At 38.8% G+C, this 13,380-nt stretch overlaps 1 protein-coding gene across 9 annotated transcripts in view; it reads left to right on the top strand.

Moving 5' to 3' along the window:
- The window catches only part of LOC131668951 (guanine nucleotide-binding protein G(o) subunit alpha), an 853,882-nt gene that overhangs the window by 66,381 nt on the left and 774,121 nt on the right, over positions 1 to 13,380 (top strand). The window lies entirely within an intron of this gene.

The raw sequence follows: 13,380 nt of genomic DNA, 5'->3' as shown, positions 1-13,380 counted from the left end.
AGAAATCAAGTATTTCATCTCATATATATACTCTTCATCTATTGTCCCTTCCTCATCGATCTTGATAAAGGCTTATAGGTGTGACTAAGATATTGTATATCCTCTTTTCTGTTTAACGTATTTTTATGTAAGCCCATTTGTAACATTTCAGATATTCTTCGTTTCTTATAATTCTTTTCATAATCCAATATCTTAGCTTTTTTCCAGTCAAATTCGTGTGAGAACGTTCTTCTATGTGTAGCTACTACTGTATCTGAATCAATGTTTTTTTTGTGTTTGTTTAATCTAATTTTTAATGAACGTTTACTTTCACTTATATAGACCGCTGAACATTGTTTGCAGTTAAAACTGTAGACAATACCAGTGTTGTCTAATAAATCAGATTTGTCTTTTCCTAAACGGATAAACTCTTATAATGGTTTTTGTAATAACGGGTGGTTTTTATAATAATTTCCCTTCGTTCCATCATTACAAATTTATCATTTAAACAAATCATAAGGGAATCAAGACAGTATGTTACGTCAAGAAAACTAAAATATAATTATTGCAATAATACAGAGCACAGATGATCGAATAATTTTCTACGAGATCTACACGCTTGGAGTGCATGTGTTTCATTAAAAAATGTATTTTTTCATCACAAAAAAAAAATTCTAGTATGGTGGAGGCTCTTTTTGTGGTGGGGGCCTATAGGCCGTGCTTAGTTTGCCTATGCGTTAATCCGGCCCTGTTCAGGTGTATATAAAGAGCTTAAGGATGATATTGTAATTTCCTAGTCCCCAAGTTCAAATTGAATACCACATCTCCATATAATTTTCAGGTAAGAATTTCTTACAAATAAGAAATGTTACTCTTTTTAGAATTTTTGATATTGGAAATGAAATTTGTATTGATAACTACAAACAAATTTGATTCAGTCAGTTACATATCTATAAAAATAGATAAATAAATATCAGATTAGATATATAAAACTTGAATAGATAAATAAATAAATAATAAATAGGCTGACCTTGGATATTTTTATATGGCAATACAAAAGACAAAATTAATTAATGAAAGCGAGAACTAGCGAAACTTTTTTTGAAAATGAAAGGTTCATAAATTTTGAGATTTATTATCTGTAGCTTGACCTAGCGAGACCATTGAGACTATTATTTGTTTCTAGCGAGACTCTTTTGAGAGATTCATAAAGTTTTGAGATTCATTTATTGTAGATAGTGTACCGGCGGTGGCGATCACGACGCTCTCAGGAAGCTCGATTATAATCCGCTTAGCAAAAACATGGATGATGCATATAGTGCACCATATGGCCAGCCTCGCGGCTGGCCAGGTCACCTTGTGCAAACATCTTTTGTCAAAGCGGCGGACAGTAGTTGTCTTCCTCAACAGAGAGTGGAGACTTCTCAAACAAACACTTTGTTGTTTTGGCAGAGGATGTCGTAAACTTCTCTTACCTGTACGGGCATGAGCAAATGCAAATGCTGAAGTACAAAATGCGTCACCGATTGCCCTCGACAAGCAACTAATGCTAGTCGACCCGAAGTGAATGCAATGTGTATTTGAACGAAGACTTGCAATCACATGTGCGGATGTGTGTACCTTCACGTGGTGGGGCTGAAAACGCTGTTTCTGTAAAGAAACAGTAGGCAAAACACACAACGCTCGCCCCTAGGGCAAATGGCCAATAGGCTAAACGACAAACAACACGGACCATGACAGCACGTGGTGAGGTGCGGCCCGTAAACGCCCAAACATTCAACGTGGAGTCTACCGCACCCCAAGAGCTCAACTCAAGCCCAGAAAAGCCAAAATCCGGGAATCACTTGAGGGGAAATCTCTTGGGATTGTGGTACCACGCGCCCTCTTAGAGGACGGGAGACCGCTCCGGGAGCTAGTTGCAGAGGACCAATGGTCCCGGCAATCCGAATCTAATTCGGATAGATAAGAAATTACTCCCTATCGACTGGCAATCGGTAGGTGCCACTATTGTGGGTAAAGAGTCGTGGCCGTGGTCATAGCAGCCACCCAAAGTTCTTTGCCTCGAGCTCCGGGAGTAAGACCCGACACCTTTGTGTGAGAAAACACAATTTGAACGCTAATCTCGAACGCTAAAACACCTGATTTTAACCTGGATCTCGGAAATTGGTTTGAATGAGTGGCATGACTGGCACGAATATTGAAAACTGCCTGGGGAGTCGCCTTGTCGGCTAGGCGAAACCCCGCCCCTGACCCAAGTCAGAAAATTAATCGAAAGAGCATAGATCAATATCAGCGAGTCATAAAAGCCTTCCATGGGAAGCGAAATCCGAGACTCGGGCAAAATCAGAACACAACCTTTCGAATGACGGATACCCACCAGCGTGAGCGGGGACGACTGAAACGCAATGGGAAGACATGCCCCGGCACGTCGAAGCGATGGACCTGTGAGTCGCGGGAGAAATCCCTTAATACAGGTACACAGGGTGGGATGTATTTCGAACGCGAGCCCAGGAGGGGAGGTTTAGTTGGTTGATCGTCTTAGGAATCTTTCTCTGGCTGTCCTGGCTGAGTCTCTCTTCTGACATCCCAATTTTGGGTTGGCCTCTGCGGGGTAGTGGTACCAGGTCAAGCAAATCTCGTAAGATTTGTACGCTGCGGGCTTCCGACGTAGTAGACGTTGGGGCAACTAGAGACCCGTCGCGCCCAAACCGAGGGTCAAGCCTCTAGTTCCGCTCTCCTTGAGCGTTGAACCTTGAAAAAATCGGTACTCCTCTCGAGGAGGTCGCCGCCTTAGATGAATAAGGTTCCGACTCGCTGTGTGCGTCAGGGATGTCGCAGAAAACTTGACTTCCGGATCTCCAAAAATGTTTGAAAGCGAAGGAGTGAAAGACAGTGGGCTATGCCAACTTGTTGGCACCCAGTGAGAAGGGTGGTAATGTTTGATTACGCTGTGCCTCCCTCAAATCGGAAAAGTATGACAACACACATACACTAACTGTAGATAGTGTACCATAATATGATTGATGAAGTTTATTTTTTCAATTAGAATCTTTGCTAGTGCGACCATTTTTATTATTCATCCTCTGGATTCTACAGGCACCTACAAAACATACGACTGTAGAATTAGTTTTAACAAAATAAATACATACTAGTGTTTTCAAACAACCTTTCTCTCATTAATGAACTGAACACGTTTTTGCAAAAACTCGTAATAATATTCGTGGTTCTATTGCTCATGGGAAATTTTTAGCTTCATAAATAGCAGCCTGTATTCATTTATTACAGTGCAATATGCTTAAAAAATCCTTCCATACTTGTCTACTAGTTTTTACTTTTATACCAGCTCTTGTCCCTCGTGAACCACCTGCACCTGATATTTATTCATGTACCATTAATTATCGTTAGCACTGTACAATTGTTTGTGAAACTATATCACTTGATTGAACATAGCGCAATGTGACGTTAATATCACCTATTATTTATTATTTTGTTCGTACTCTCATGGTCTGTCGCGTTAATGAGTAAGAATTCGTTTTAACTTTGAAAATTTTCATGAATATTGAGTTTGAAATTAAATTATAAATAAAATACCTATCATTAATTGAATTGGGCTTAAGGAATGATAGACTTTACTCTAGTTTCTTATGGTGCGAAGTATACCATAAGCGGAACTTAAGTCTTTTTTGTAAAAAGGATGTAATTCAGCCCAAGTTTCTTAGAGCGCGAAATGTTCTATGAGTCGAGCGTAAATTACAATAGGAAAGGAAAGCATTGCTTAGTTGATCACTTGAGAGAAAGGACTTATAAGCTAAGTTTATTCAATCTCGGGCGCTCAATTTGCAAGGCTAGGAGTGAATACTAGCCTGTGCAAAGTTCAGCGTATTTATACACAGATTTTCCCACCTATTTTCACAGGAAAGCCTTCTTCGAGCTGTTTACGCAAGTGTGCAAAATCATTTTCTCTTGTTTACAAGAGAATACACGCAATAACGAAATTCTAAAACATGTAAAATTTACAGAAGTAGATATGAATTATTTAAGTATAATTTACACTTATCGCAAAAAGTATAGTCAAAAGTTATTAACTACTGAAGTTATTTAATATAATAGCGGAATATTTACAGTAAAATAATAAGAAAATTTTACATATAAAATAGTTTATCGCTTGTAGAAGTAATTCCAAGAAAGAACTGCTTAAATTCGTTAATAATATTTAAATAATAATCAATTTTCGTATTTTTGCAAAATCTTATAATGTATATATTAAATCAGTTAATTAAAATTAATACATCATAAAGATGTCGTTGCTAAGTACAAAATTAATGCTTTCGATTCATATACTATTATTTGTTTAAATAAGTTATTAATTGTTTATTTATTGATAACAGTAATAACTAAGCTGTTATTATTGAAACGAATTCTTATTGATGCATAAATAAGAGTGAAAATAAGAGAAGAGCTCATAGATAGGACCGTTATAATAGCCTTTTTGTCCAGTAAAATTATTTGTATTGCTCGAAAATTTGGAAATAGTTTGTTGCCATGTCGATGATTGTTTGTGCTTTTTTTTTATCTGGGTCTTCTTGTGGAAGACGAGAGTACGTTACTTAAGGGTAGCGATCCATTTTATTGGAATACTGGTTGATGAATGATTCGATAATTCTTACACTGTGCTATTTATAGTAGCTTACAACCACGAAGGCTACAAATATAACAAAATAAGCAGGGTTTTGAGTTGGATTTTTTTTTCATCTTGGTCTTGCACTTTTTTTTATTAACCATCTTCGATAGATGAGACACACACATACACATACATACACACATGTTAAACTGCAAAAAAATTCATTTTATACTAATTATAATAAACACACACACACACACACACACACACACACACACACACACACACACACAAACACACACACACACACACACACACACACACACACACACACACACATATATATATATATATATATATATATATATAATAGCATTAATAGTTATATATATTAGTGTTTTTGGGCCCTATACCAATCGTCTAGCTAATATACATAATAAGAACTGTTCGGGGTACTAGTGGCTGTGGCTCTAACGGTAGAGCATTGGCCTACGGATCCAGAAGAAGCGGCGGGTCCGTTCGTTTTTTTTTATAACTATAACAAACTTATAACAAATATATAACAAATATATAACAATAACTTATAACAAATGGCAAGTGGATTACCGCAAGCTACTGGACATTGCACTCTACTATGTCTTAACGCCTTGCAATTAAAAAAGGCTTCTGTAAATTGTCCATCTAAATTGCCTCCAAAGACACCAACTGTTAGATCGCGCTGCTACAAAATTAAGCTATGGGCTACACCTGCAGCTGAGGCTAGTGAAACCTGCGCATTCTGTTAAGCAGACGCGGTTTGTTTCGCAGGTTGGTTCGTCACTGGTGGCTGCTGCTTATTGGCCACAGCCGCGGCAATTTCACCTACCTACTTTTCACCCTTTCTATTTTTCTTTTTTCTCTGCTATTACACTTTCTTATTAGATGGCTCTATGACCAAAACCCTTCTGCTGCTTTATTAAATTCCTCTATAGTCTTTATCAATTTTTACTTACCTGAGACTTTTTAGACCTAGTGTATACAGATTAAATGACCTCTGCCACCTTTTCCAACCTGCTATATGATTCTCTAATACCATACGCGCTTCTTTAAAGTCCTCTAAATCTACCATTTATATTTCAGTTATAAATCTTTTATTGTAGTAGCTAGTTAACATGTGACCGAAATCGGTGAATTGAAATGGCGCAAAATCATCTGACATATAGCGACGTAGTCCACTATTTTCTTATATTCGCCTTGTGTTCTTTGACGCAACGCACCATAAAGCTATTTTCTGTTAAATCTACGTCAAAATTCACTAGAAAAGTTTTTTCTGAAATCTGTTAGCGTTTTTCATAAACCGCGATTAACCCCGTACTACAATCGTGCTTTGTCGCAAAACACTGTACCTATTGCTCATAGGATCTCTTCATCAGAGATACCATAGTAGCGTTTACAATCGCTCAAACACGACAAAGAACTCAATGCATTCATACCATCTTTGCCAGAAAACCGAAGAGACCACGCATTGAGCGCACTTACCCCGTTCGCAGGTATACCATTGATGTACTTTACTCCCGGACGGCTGCACTTTTCACTCAGTCTCTACATTTTAATTACTCCACTTTTTCTCAGTAATTCACTTATATTAGTATCGCAACTATTCGAATTGGAAAGACATGTAGTCATATCATATCAATCGCTCAATCGCAGCAGCTGGCACATTTAGCACTGCGCGGCCGCCAGGCGGCTTATTTTGAAGCGTTGTTGAATTCTACTGCTCAGCCTCGGCTACCCTATCGTGTTTTGCCTCTCTTTCTATAAACTACCTTTGTATCATCCATGATGCCTTTCGCGTCTATGTATCCAACGAGATATATTTAGCTTCGTGCACTTACCGAACGTCTGGAGTAGTCATTACCACAAACATAGTCGACTTGTCTCGCTGTAAGAATCGGTGCAAGTGTATGGTGGTATTCCAGAATCTGTTCACTAAGTGGGTAGAATTCAAGCCACTGATCATCGCGACGAGGATAAGCACCTACACAAGTTTCGGTACGAGATGAACACGGCTGTTCAATCAAGTACAAGATTGTCGCTCGCGTTCCTGAATTTTGATAGAGGACCACGCTAAATGAAGAGTCTACGTAGAGACGTCAAGAAACGAAAGCCATTCGTGCGATACTCTCCTGGTGAATGGGCAGACTAGATGAAACGCCTGAACACACTGTGAAGCCTCGTCATGAAATATATTGAGTAGACGCAGAATAAATAAAAGAGTCCCTATAATTGTGGCCGTCCTTTTATCTAGTTTCAGGAGGGTGATTTGGTATGGCACAGTCACACACCCTTTCTAATACGGCTAAGAGCAGGAAGGTGAAGCTAAATCCCTCATATATCGAGCCCTACAAAAAGATAAAGGTGCTGTTCCTAGAATTGTACATTCTATCGACGGATAGTGAGCAGTAGGTGGATCATGTACACGTGAAGAAACTGAAGCGGTATGTCTCGCTGCGAGGAAACCGAACGATTGAATAGCAAACGACCGATAATCTAGGGCAGCCTTCATTAGACGGCTCTTACAATGAGAGTCGAGTGTAATATTACCTTAGGTGCATATATGAATGGGAGTAAGGTTCACGATATTCATGAATTTTTTCCTGCAGTACCACCTGGATATAAAATTATCGAAGTTTCTTCAAATGTGATTTATCTCCCAGTTACCGTAAATCGTATAGATAATTTACAATTATGCATCATTGACCAAAACGGAAATTTAATAAACTTTCGAGGTGAAGTGATAACAATTAGATTACAACTGAAAATTACATGATGGGAATCGTTTACAATTTAAACAGTAGAGGTGGCTATACGAGTATAAGGAGTAAAATATATAAACCAACCATCAGTCATCGATTGAAAGTAAAAGCAACAACACGGCGAATTCCGAGTGTCAATCGTTATCGAAAAGCAAAAAGATTGACGTATCAAAGCATAAAGTTCTTAAAAAGTCTCGGTTTATAAGTAATTTCTGGTGAAAAGTAAATTACATTATTTTTTGTTGCTTTCAACCAAATAATGGAGAACGTTCTAGAAATAAAGTCACCCATCACCTTTGATGAATCTTTGACTCATTTTGAGATTCATACTCATCAATCGTACACCAATACATCTTTCAAAAATAGCGATGAAATTCGCATATCAATCTAACATCAAGACCAGTATCTTTTACCATCTCGTAGCTCATTGCGTATTTGTGGTAGATTGTGCGATGATAAGAATGTAGTCTTAACGAATACTCTATTTGTGAACAACGCCATCTGTCACTTGTTTGAAGAAATTAGGTATAAGCTAAATGCGATAGAAATCGATAAATGTAAAAACGTTGGTCTAACAACTATTATGAAAAATTGGCTATCACTTAATCCAAGTCAAAATCGGATTGCTGAAAATGCCGGATGGATAACAGAAAATGATCAGAAAATAATCAACGACGAAGGATATTTCGATGTCACTATTCCTTTAAACTTCATTCTCGGATTTGTTAAAGATTATCGCAGAGTATTGGTAAACATGAAACATGAACTAATTTTCACACTATCTAGCAGTGATTTAAATGCAGTTATCCAAATTGTGACGAAAGCAAGCGTTGCGCTTGTTCTCGTCGGAATTTTCCCAAGTTCCCCTCTCTCTCGGCAAGGCACGGTGACCAGCGTTAGGCGCATTTAAGAATGCTTCTAATGCATGGTCTCTGTTTCAGCTGACGGAGATTGCCGAGCGAGGCCGAGCAGGCTCGAAGCGGCTACGCTGGCGACAGAGAGTATAGAGATGTTAGAGAGAGTTAGTAAGTCGAGTAGAGACTCAGAAGGTTTTCGGAGTCGACCGGAGTTAGACGGTGGACGGCCAGCGGTGACAGAAGTTCAGCCGAGGACAGGGGACCGAGAGGAAGCCGGCAGGAGTTGCCCAGCGACGACCTGCAACACCGTGCGCAGGGCGCAGCCGGAGTTGCCCAACAACGACCTGTAACACCGTACGCAGGGCGCAGCCAGGACTCTCGCTCCGGCATCCAAGGTCTAGTTCTCAATTTAATCTCTCTCTCTCTCTCTCTTCATTGACGGTACTGTGCGCGAATTTCAATATTAGGTGGGTAGCAAGGCGTACATATGCCGGCTATCTGCCTTAATCACGAGAGGGTAATAAATCGCGCAGAGAAATCGTCCAGGCGATCCCTCGCCGGGCGACTTTCTCTTTTAGCTAAATAACTTAAGTCGGTTCGTCGTCAAGGCGGTCATCTGCCGGGCGACGCGTGTTATGTTTTCTATAGATTTGTAGGCGCGATAAGTTAGTTAATTTGCTCTTTTTTGTAATAGTTGTTAAGGACGTCATTGTGTTTATTCGATTAAAGTGTGTGTAATGCGGCTTATCACTATGCGGTTTGTTAATGTGCGGTATTTGCGAAGTTTTAAGTGTAATTTAACTTTTGTTTGATATAATTATATTTGTTTAAATGCGAATGTGTTTGTGTGTATAAAGTTATTAACCATTTTTATTGAATTGCCTCTTCCCCCTTCCCACCTCAATTGCTATGAGCGAGTGCGCCTCACTTGCCCACCTTAAATAATAGTTAACGAACGAGCTTTCGTTACAAAATAACAAAATCAGTTGAACTAGAAACAATCATCGAAAAGTTCAAGATCAATATAACACACATCGAATGGCTTATGCCATACGTTACTGCATCGAATATTCAAAAAATTCGTCTACTTGATTTTATGAAAAGTGAAAAATGTAAGCGTTAAAAAAGAACAATGTATATATTTATGATCACCCCCCCTCTACTTCACTATTTCATGAATTAATAATCAGTATATAATTTTTTTCACTAAATCTATGCATTACACATAAATCAATTGCATCAAATTAATTAAATGCCATTAATTACATAAATTTATTTTGATTTTTAAAACGCATTTCACATTCGGAGGGCGGTGTGAAGGGGGAGTGGCTCTTGTGCATGATCTAACAGTACTGATCTGATACCTTATACATCTCAGATCACAGAGGGGGTGGCGGCGAGGGCGCCTAATCTCAAGAGGAGATGGGAAGCCTGATCTAAGAGTGCTGATCTCATAGATCATGCACTTCAGATCACTGATCTGAGCCCCCCTCCCCGCCATGATCTGAGGCCCCCCTTATCTATGGCCTGCCTAGTTTACCTACAAGGGAGTGATTAAACTACTACATCTTAATAATAGTGGTAAATTTGGTTCGTTTTTTTAGTCCCATTCCTAAGCGCTCGGTGATTTCCTTGGTGGCCTGCATTTTTATTTTTCTCTCGAGTGTGGAAAGTTTGTTACTTCTTCTCTTCATTTTCTATGGAGACAGCCGCTCATTGAGTTGAAGGGAGGAAGGATCGGCCGTTTGTGCGGGTATGGACTGGATACACCTAACGATGATCCCTGGTCGTGATGGGAAAGCCAAAGGCGAGTCGCAGATGAACCATCTGGATGGCGTCTGGGTTGCCTTGACTGAAGATGGTCGAGGTAGTTCCTTGATAGTGAATGGAGAGAGGTGCAGATCGGAGGAATCGGTCTACATTTCGACGCTCTTTTTCAAGAGCATTTTTGTTTTCTTTGTCCATACCCTCAAAAAACCCACTTATATACAATAGAAACTTTTAATTTGTGTTTAGGTAACTTGTCTCCTCCTTTCAGTCATTCTACGTATGACTTTATATTATTGTGTGAAATGTACCTCTCTTTTCCGTTAGGATAACTGTGACAGGGCTACAGCGATGCTCGCTGGCCCTGAGTGTGGCACTCTCCTCGCGTGAACGCAGCGACCGAGTATACGCTATATAGCGACTACATACTTGTGTCGTTGCAGGATCTGGAGAGAGGAGCGCAACGATCGGCGAAGTGTCGCCGTGAGTGCGAGTGAGAGCGAGAAGAGCGAGAGAGAGAGAGAGAGAGAGAGAGAGCGATTTTGACTGATTTTTGACGGCGAGAAAGTAAGAGAGAAGAAGGGCAGTTAGGCGCGAGCTCTCGAGTAATTAAGCCCTCCTAGAGAGGATCTTCCTGGACAGAGTTCCTGCTGCAGAGGAACCACTTCCACTGATGTGACAATTATATCTGTCAGGGAGGAGAAGCTATCTGGGAAGCAGAGCCAGTCCCCGCAGCGATCATTCGTCGACCACAGAGTAAAGGCCGTGCTGCGGGTCTCCGCTTTCGCCGGCGCGGCGTCGCCTCTCTACCGATGGACCATCGGCACCCGGTGGGTCTAACGCCAGTTTACTCTCTCTCGCGTCAGCTCTCGCTCGTTTACAGATTCAAATTTATCAAGCGTAATTTTATTACGCATGCTGAGCGATCTCGCTCGCGTGATCCCGCGAACTCTGGTCGCGAGAGGCTGAGCGAGCGCACTCGCCACGGTAAATTAACTTTGTAGCGTTTATTTGTAAAAGAGCGTCAATAAATGAGATCGCCATATGTAATGTTAGTTAATCAAAATGTCTGATTATTTGAATCATCCTCCTCAACCAGAGCGAACGTCGGCATGTGAAAGTCAGCGCCGGCTTTTTTTACTGAGAAAGAACCCAGTAAAATTTAGCAGAGACCAGCTCAAGGCGCACAGTGGCTGATCTCTCTTGCATAACTAGAAGATAAGTATCTAGACCTTTTATTCGTTTAATTATGTACGGTCCTTCATAAAAATTTAGAAATCTTTTTAATCTTTTCGTAGTCATTCTTGTCTAAACATTTTGATAGAAAGCCTGCTGCTGCGTTTGTTTTCTCAGAATGTGTTCCTAAGTAATGTTAAAATTTTGTAGAAAAAGACTCAATCTTATTAATCTCGAATTAGTAAATTTTAGCACTTCGTGATCAGTTCTTACAATAATTTCCCTAGCACCTCGTAATATGTTTCTAATTTTAAGCAACTCCAATCAATAACCAGAAATTCCTTTTCGGTGGTAAAATAATTAAGTTTTGAGCCCATTAGTGAGTGCGATATAAAAGTTATTACTTCTTTCTCTCCTGAATCACTTAATTGAGAGAAGACAGAGGCCACATTATGGTAGGTGGCATCTGTGGTTAATATGTAAAGCTTATTAGGGTCAGGATATTTTAAAATAATAGTATTAATAAATAATTTCTTAACATTTTCTGTTGATACGCAAGTAGCCATTTGTACCCTTTACCTTGTGTAAGTAAATCAATTAGAGGCTTACAAGTTTCAGAGTAGTTTTTTGCAAATTTGATATAAAAATTGACAAAACCAAATAAATTCTGTAATCTTTTAATATCTTTAGGAGCTTTATAATTTTGTATTATTTTAAGTTTCTCTTTATGAGCTTTTATTCTCAATGAAGAAATAATAGCCTAGAAATTTTATTTCGTTTTTAACTAAATATGATTTTGAAAATTATATCGTGTAATTATTTCTAATACAACACTTAAATAATGTTCTTAATGAAATAAATGTTCGTCAAAAGTTTTGGAAATACATAGAATGTCGTCGACAAAGGGTATCACAAATTGTTTTAATTTGCTAATTGAGAGATTTAATGCTCTTACGAGGGCTGAAGTACTAATTCATGTGCCGAACGGTACCATATTGAATCTATATGTATTGTCTTCTATTATGAAGGCTGTATACTTTCTACTGTTTTATGTAGAAGAATATGCCAAAAACTGCTGGTTAGATTGGAACTAGTCATATATTTTATGCCAAAACATTGTTGAAATATCTCATCTATATGTACTAGGGCTTTCTGGTCTTTTACTAACTTTATATTTAATTATTTAGCGTCTAAACAAAAGCGAACAGTGCCGTCTTTTTTTATACTGACCACGTTTTTGGCAAAATTGGTTTTTTATATTCAACATAGTTGCCATCGAGACGATATAGGAATTATAGTGATCTTCCAACTTTTCAATACCATTTTTGTAAGGCGATGTGTCCATAGCCTCAAAATAGGCCGCTGTTTCAGGGATTACTTCTTCATCGGTCTTAAATTTCTTTCAGCACTTTTTTCTTCCTAAAATGGGGACGTTTTTTTGCAATGTCGTCCTTCAAACACTCCAATAATGCTATATAATAGTCGGTGTTGATGGCTTTTCCTTTTTCAAGGTAGATGATAAAAACTATTCCATGCGCATCTCACAATACAGAAGCCATAACCTTCCCAGCCGATTGTTGAGTCTTTCCACGCTTTGGATTCGATTCATCGCGTGCAGTTCAATAAGCTGTCGATTGGATTGTCGATTGAACTCCGGAGTAAAATGATGGAGACATGTTTCATCCATTTCCACATATTGACGTAAAACTTCGGACTTATTATGATAGAACAGCTCCAAACACAGTTCAGGATTATCAATTTGTTGTTGTTTTTGGTCGATTGTGAGCTTGCACTGCACCCACTTTGCACAGAGCTTTTGGCACAAGATGACTTTTGGCTTGTAATATCGGGTATCACTTTTACCAATTTACTGCCGAATTTATACATGATTAATACTTTTCTACCACAAGTACCTAGTTATATCTCTGTAGCGTTCCACATGGACGTAGTTTTTGAAGTCATAATAACACAATAACACATGCGGTTTTGATTTCTAATTGTTTGTTGATGGAGATGTGCTGAGTGATAAATATAGACATTTCTCTGCACAAGATTGTTAACTTTTCATAGTAATTTTCGGCTTTTCTGATTTTGACTTATATTGACAAGCACTTTAAAACATATGTTACTACCCTTGTCATCATGCTTATGTATTTAGGCTAGTGTATTAGATAGTTAAGGGCTG

The sequence above is a fragment of the Phymastichus coffea genome, unplaced genomic scaffold (genome assembly GCF_024137745.1).
Source record: "Phymastichus coffea isolate CEN01 unplaced genomic scaffold, Cenicafe_Pcof_1.1 PCOF00007, whole genome shotgun sequence".
Taxonomy (NCBI): domain Eukaryota; kingdom Metazoa; phylum Arthropoda; class Insecta; order Hymenoptera; family Eulophidae; genus Phymastichus; species Phymastichus coffea.
The sequence above is the reverse complement of the archived record's forward strand: the minus strand, read 5'-3'. Positions and strand labels throughout refer to the sequence as shown.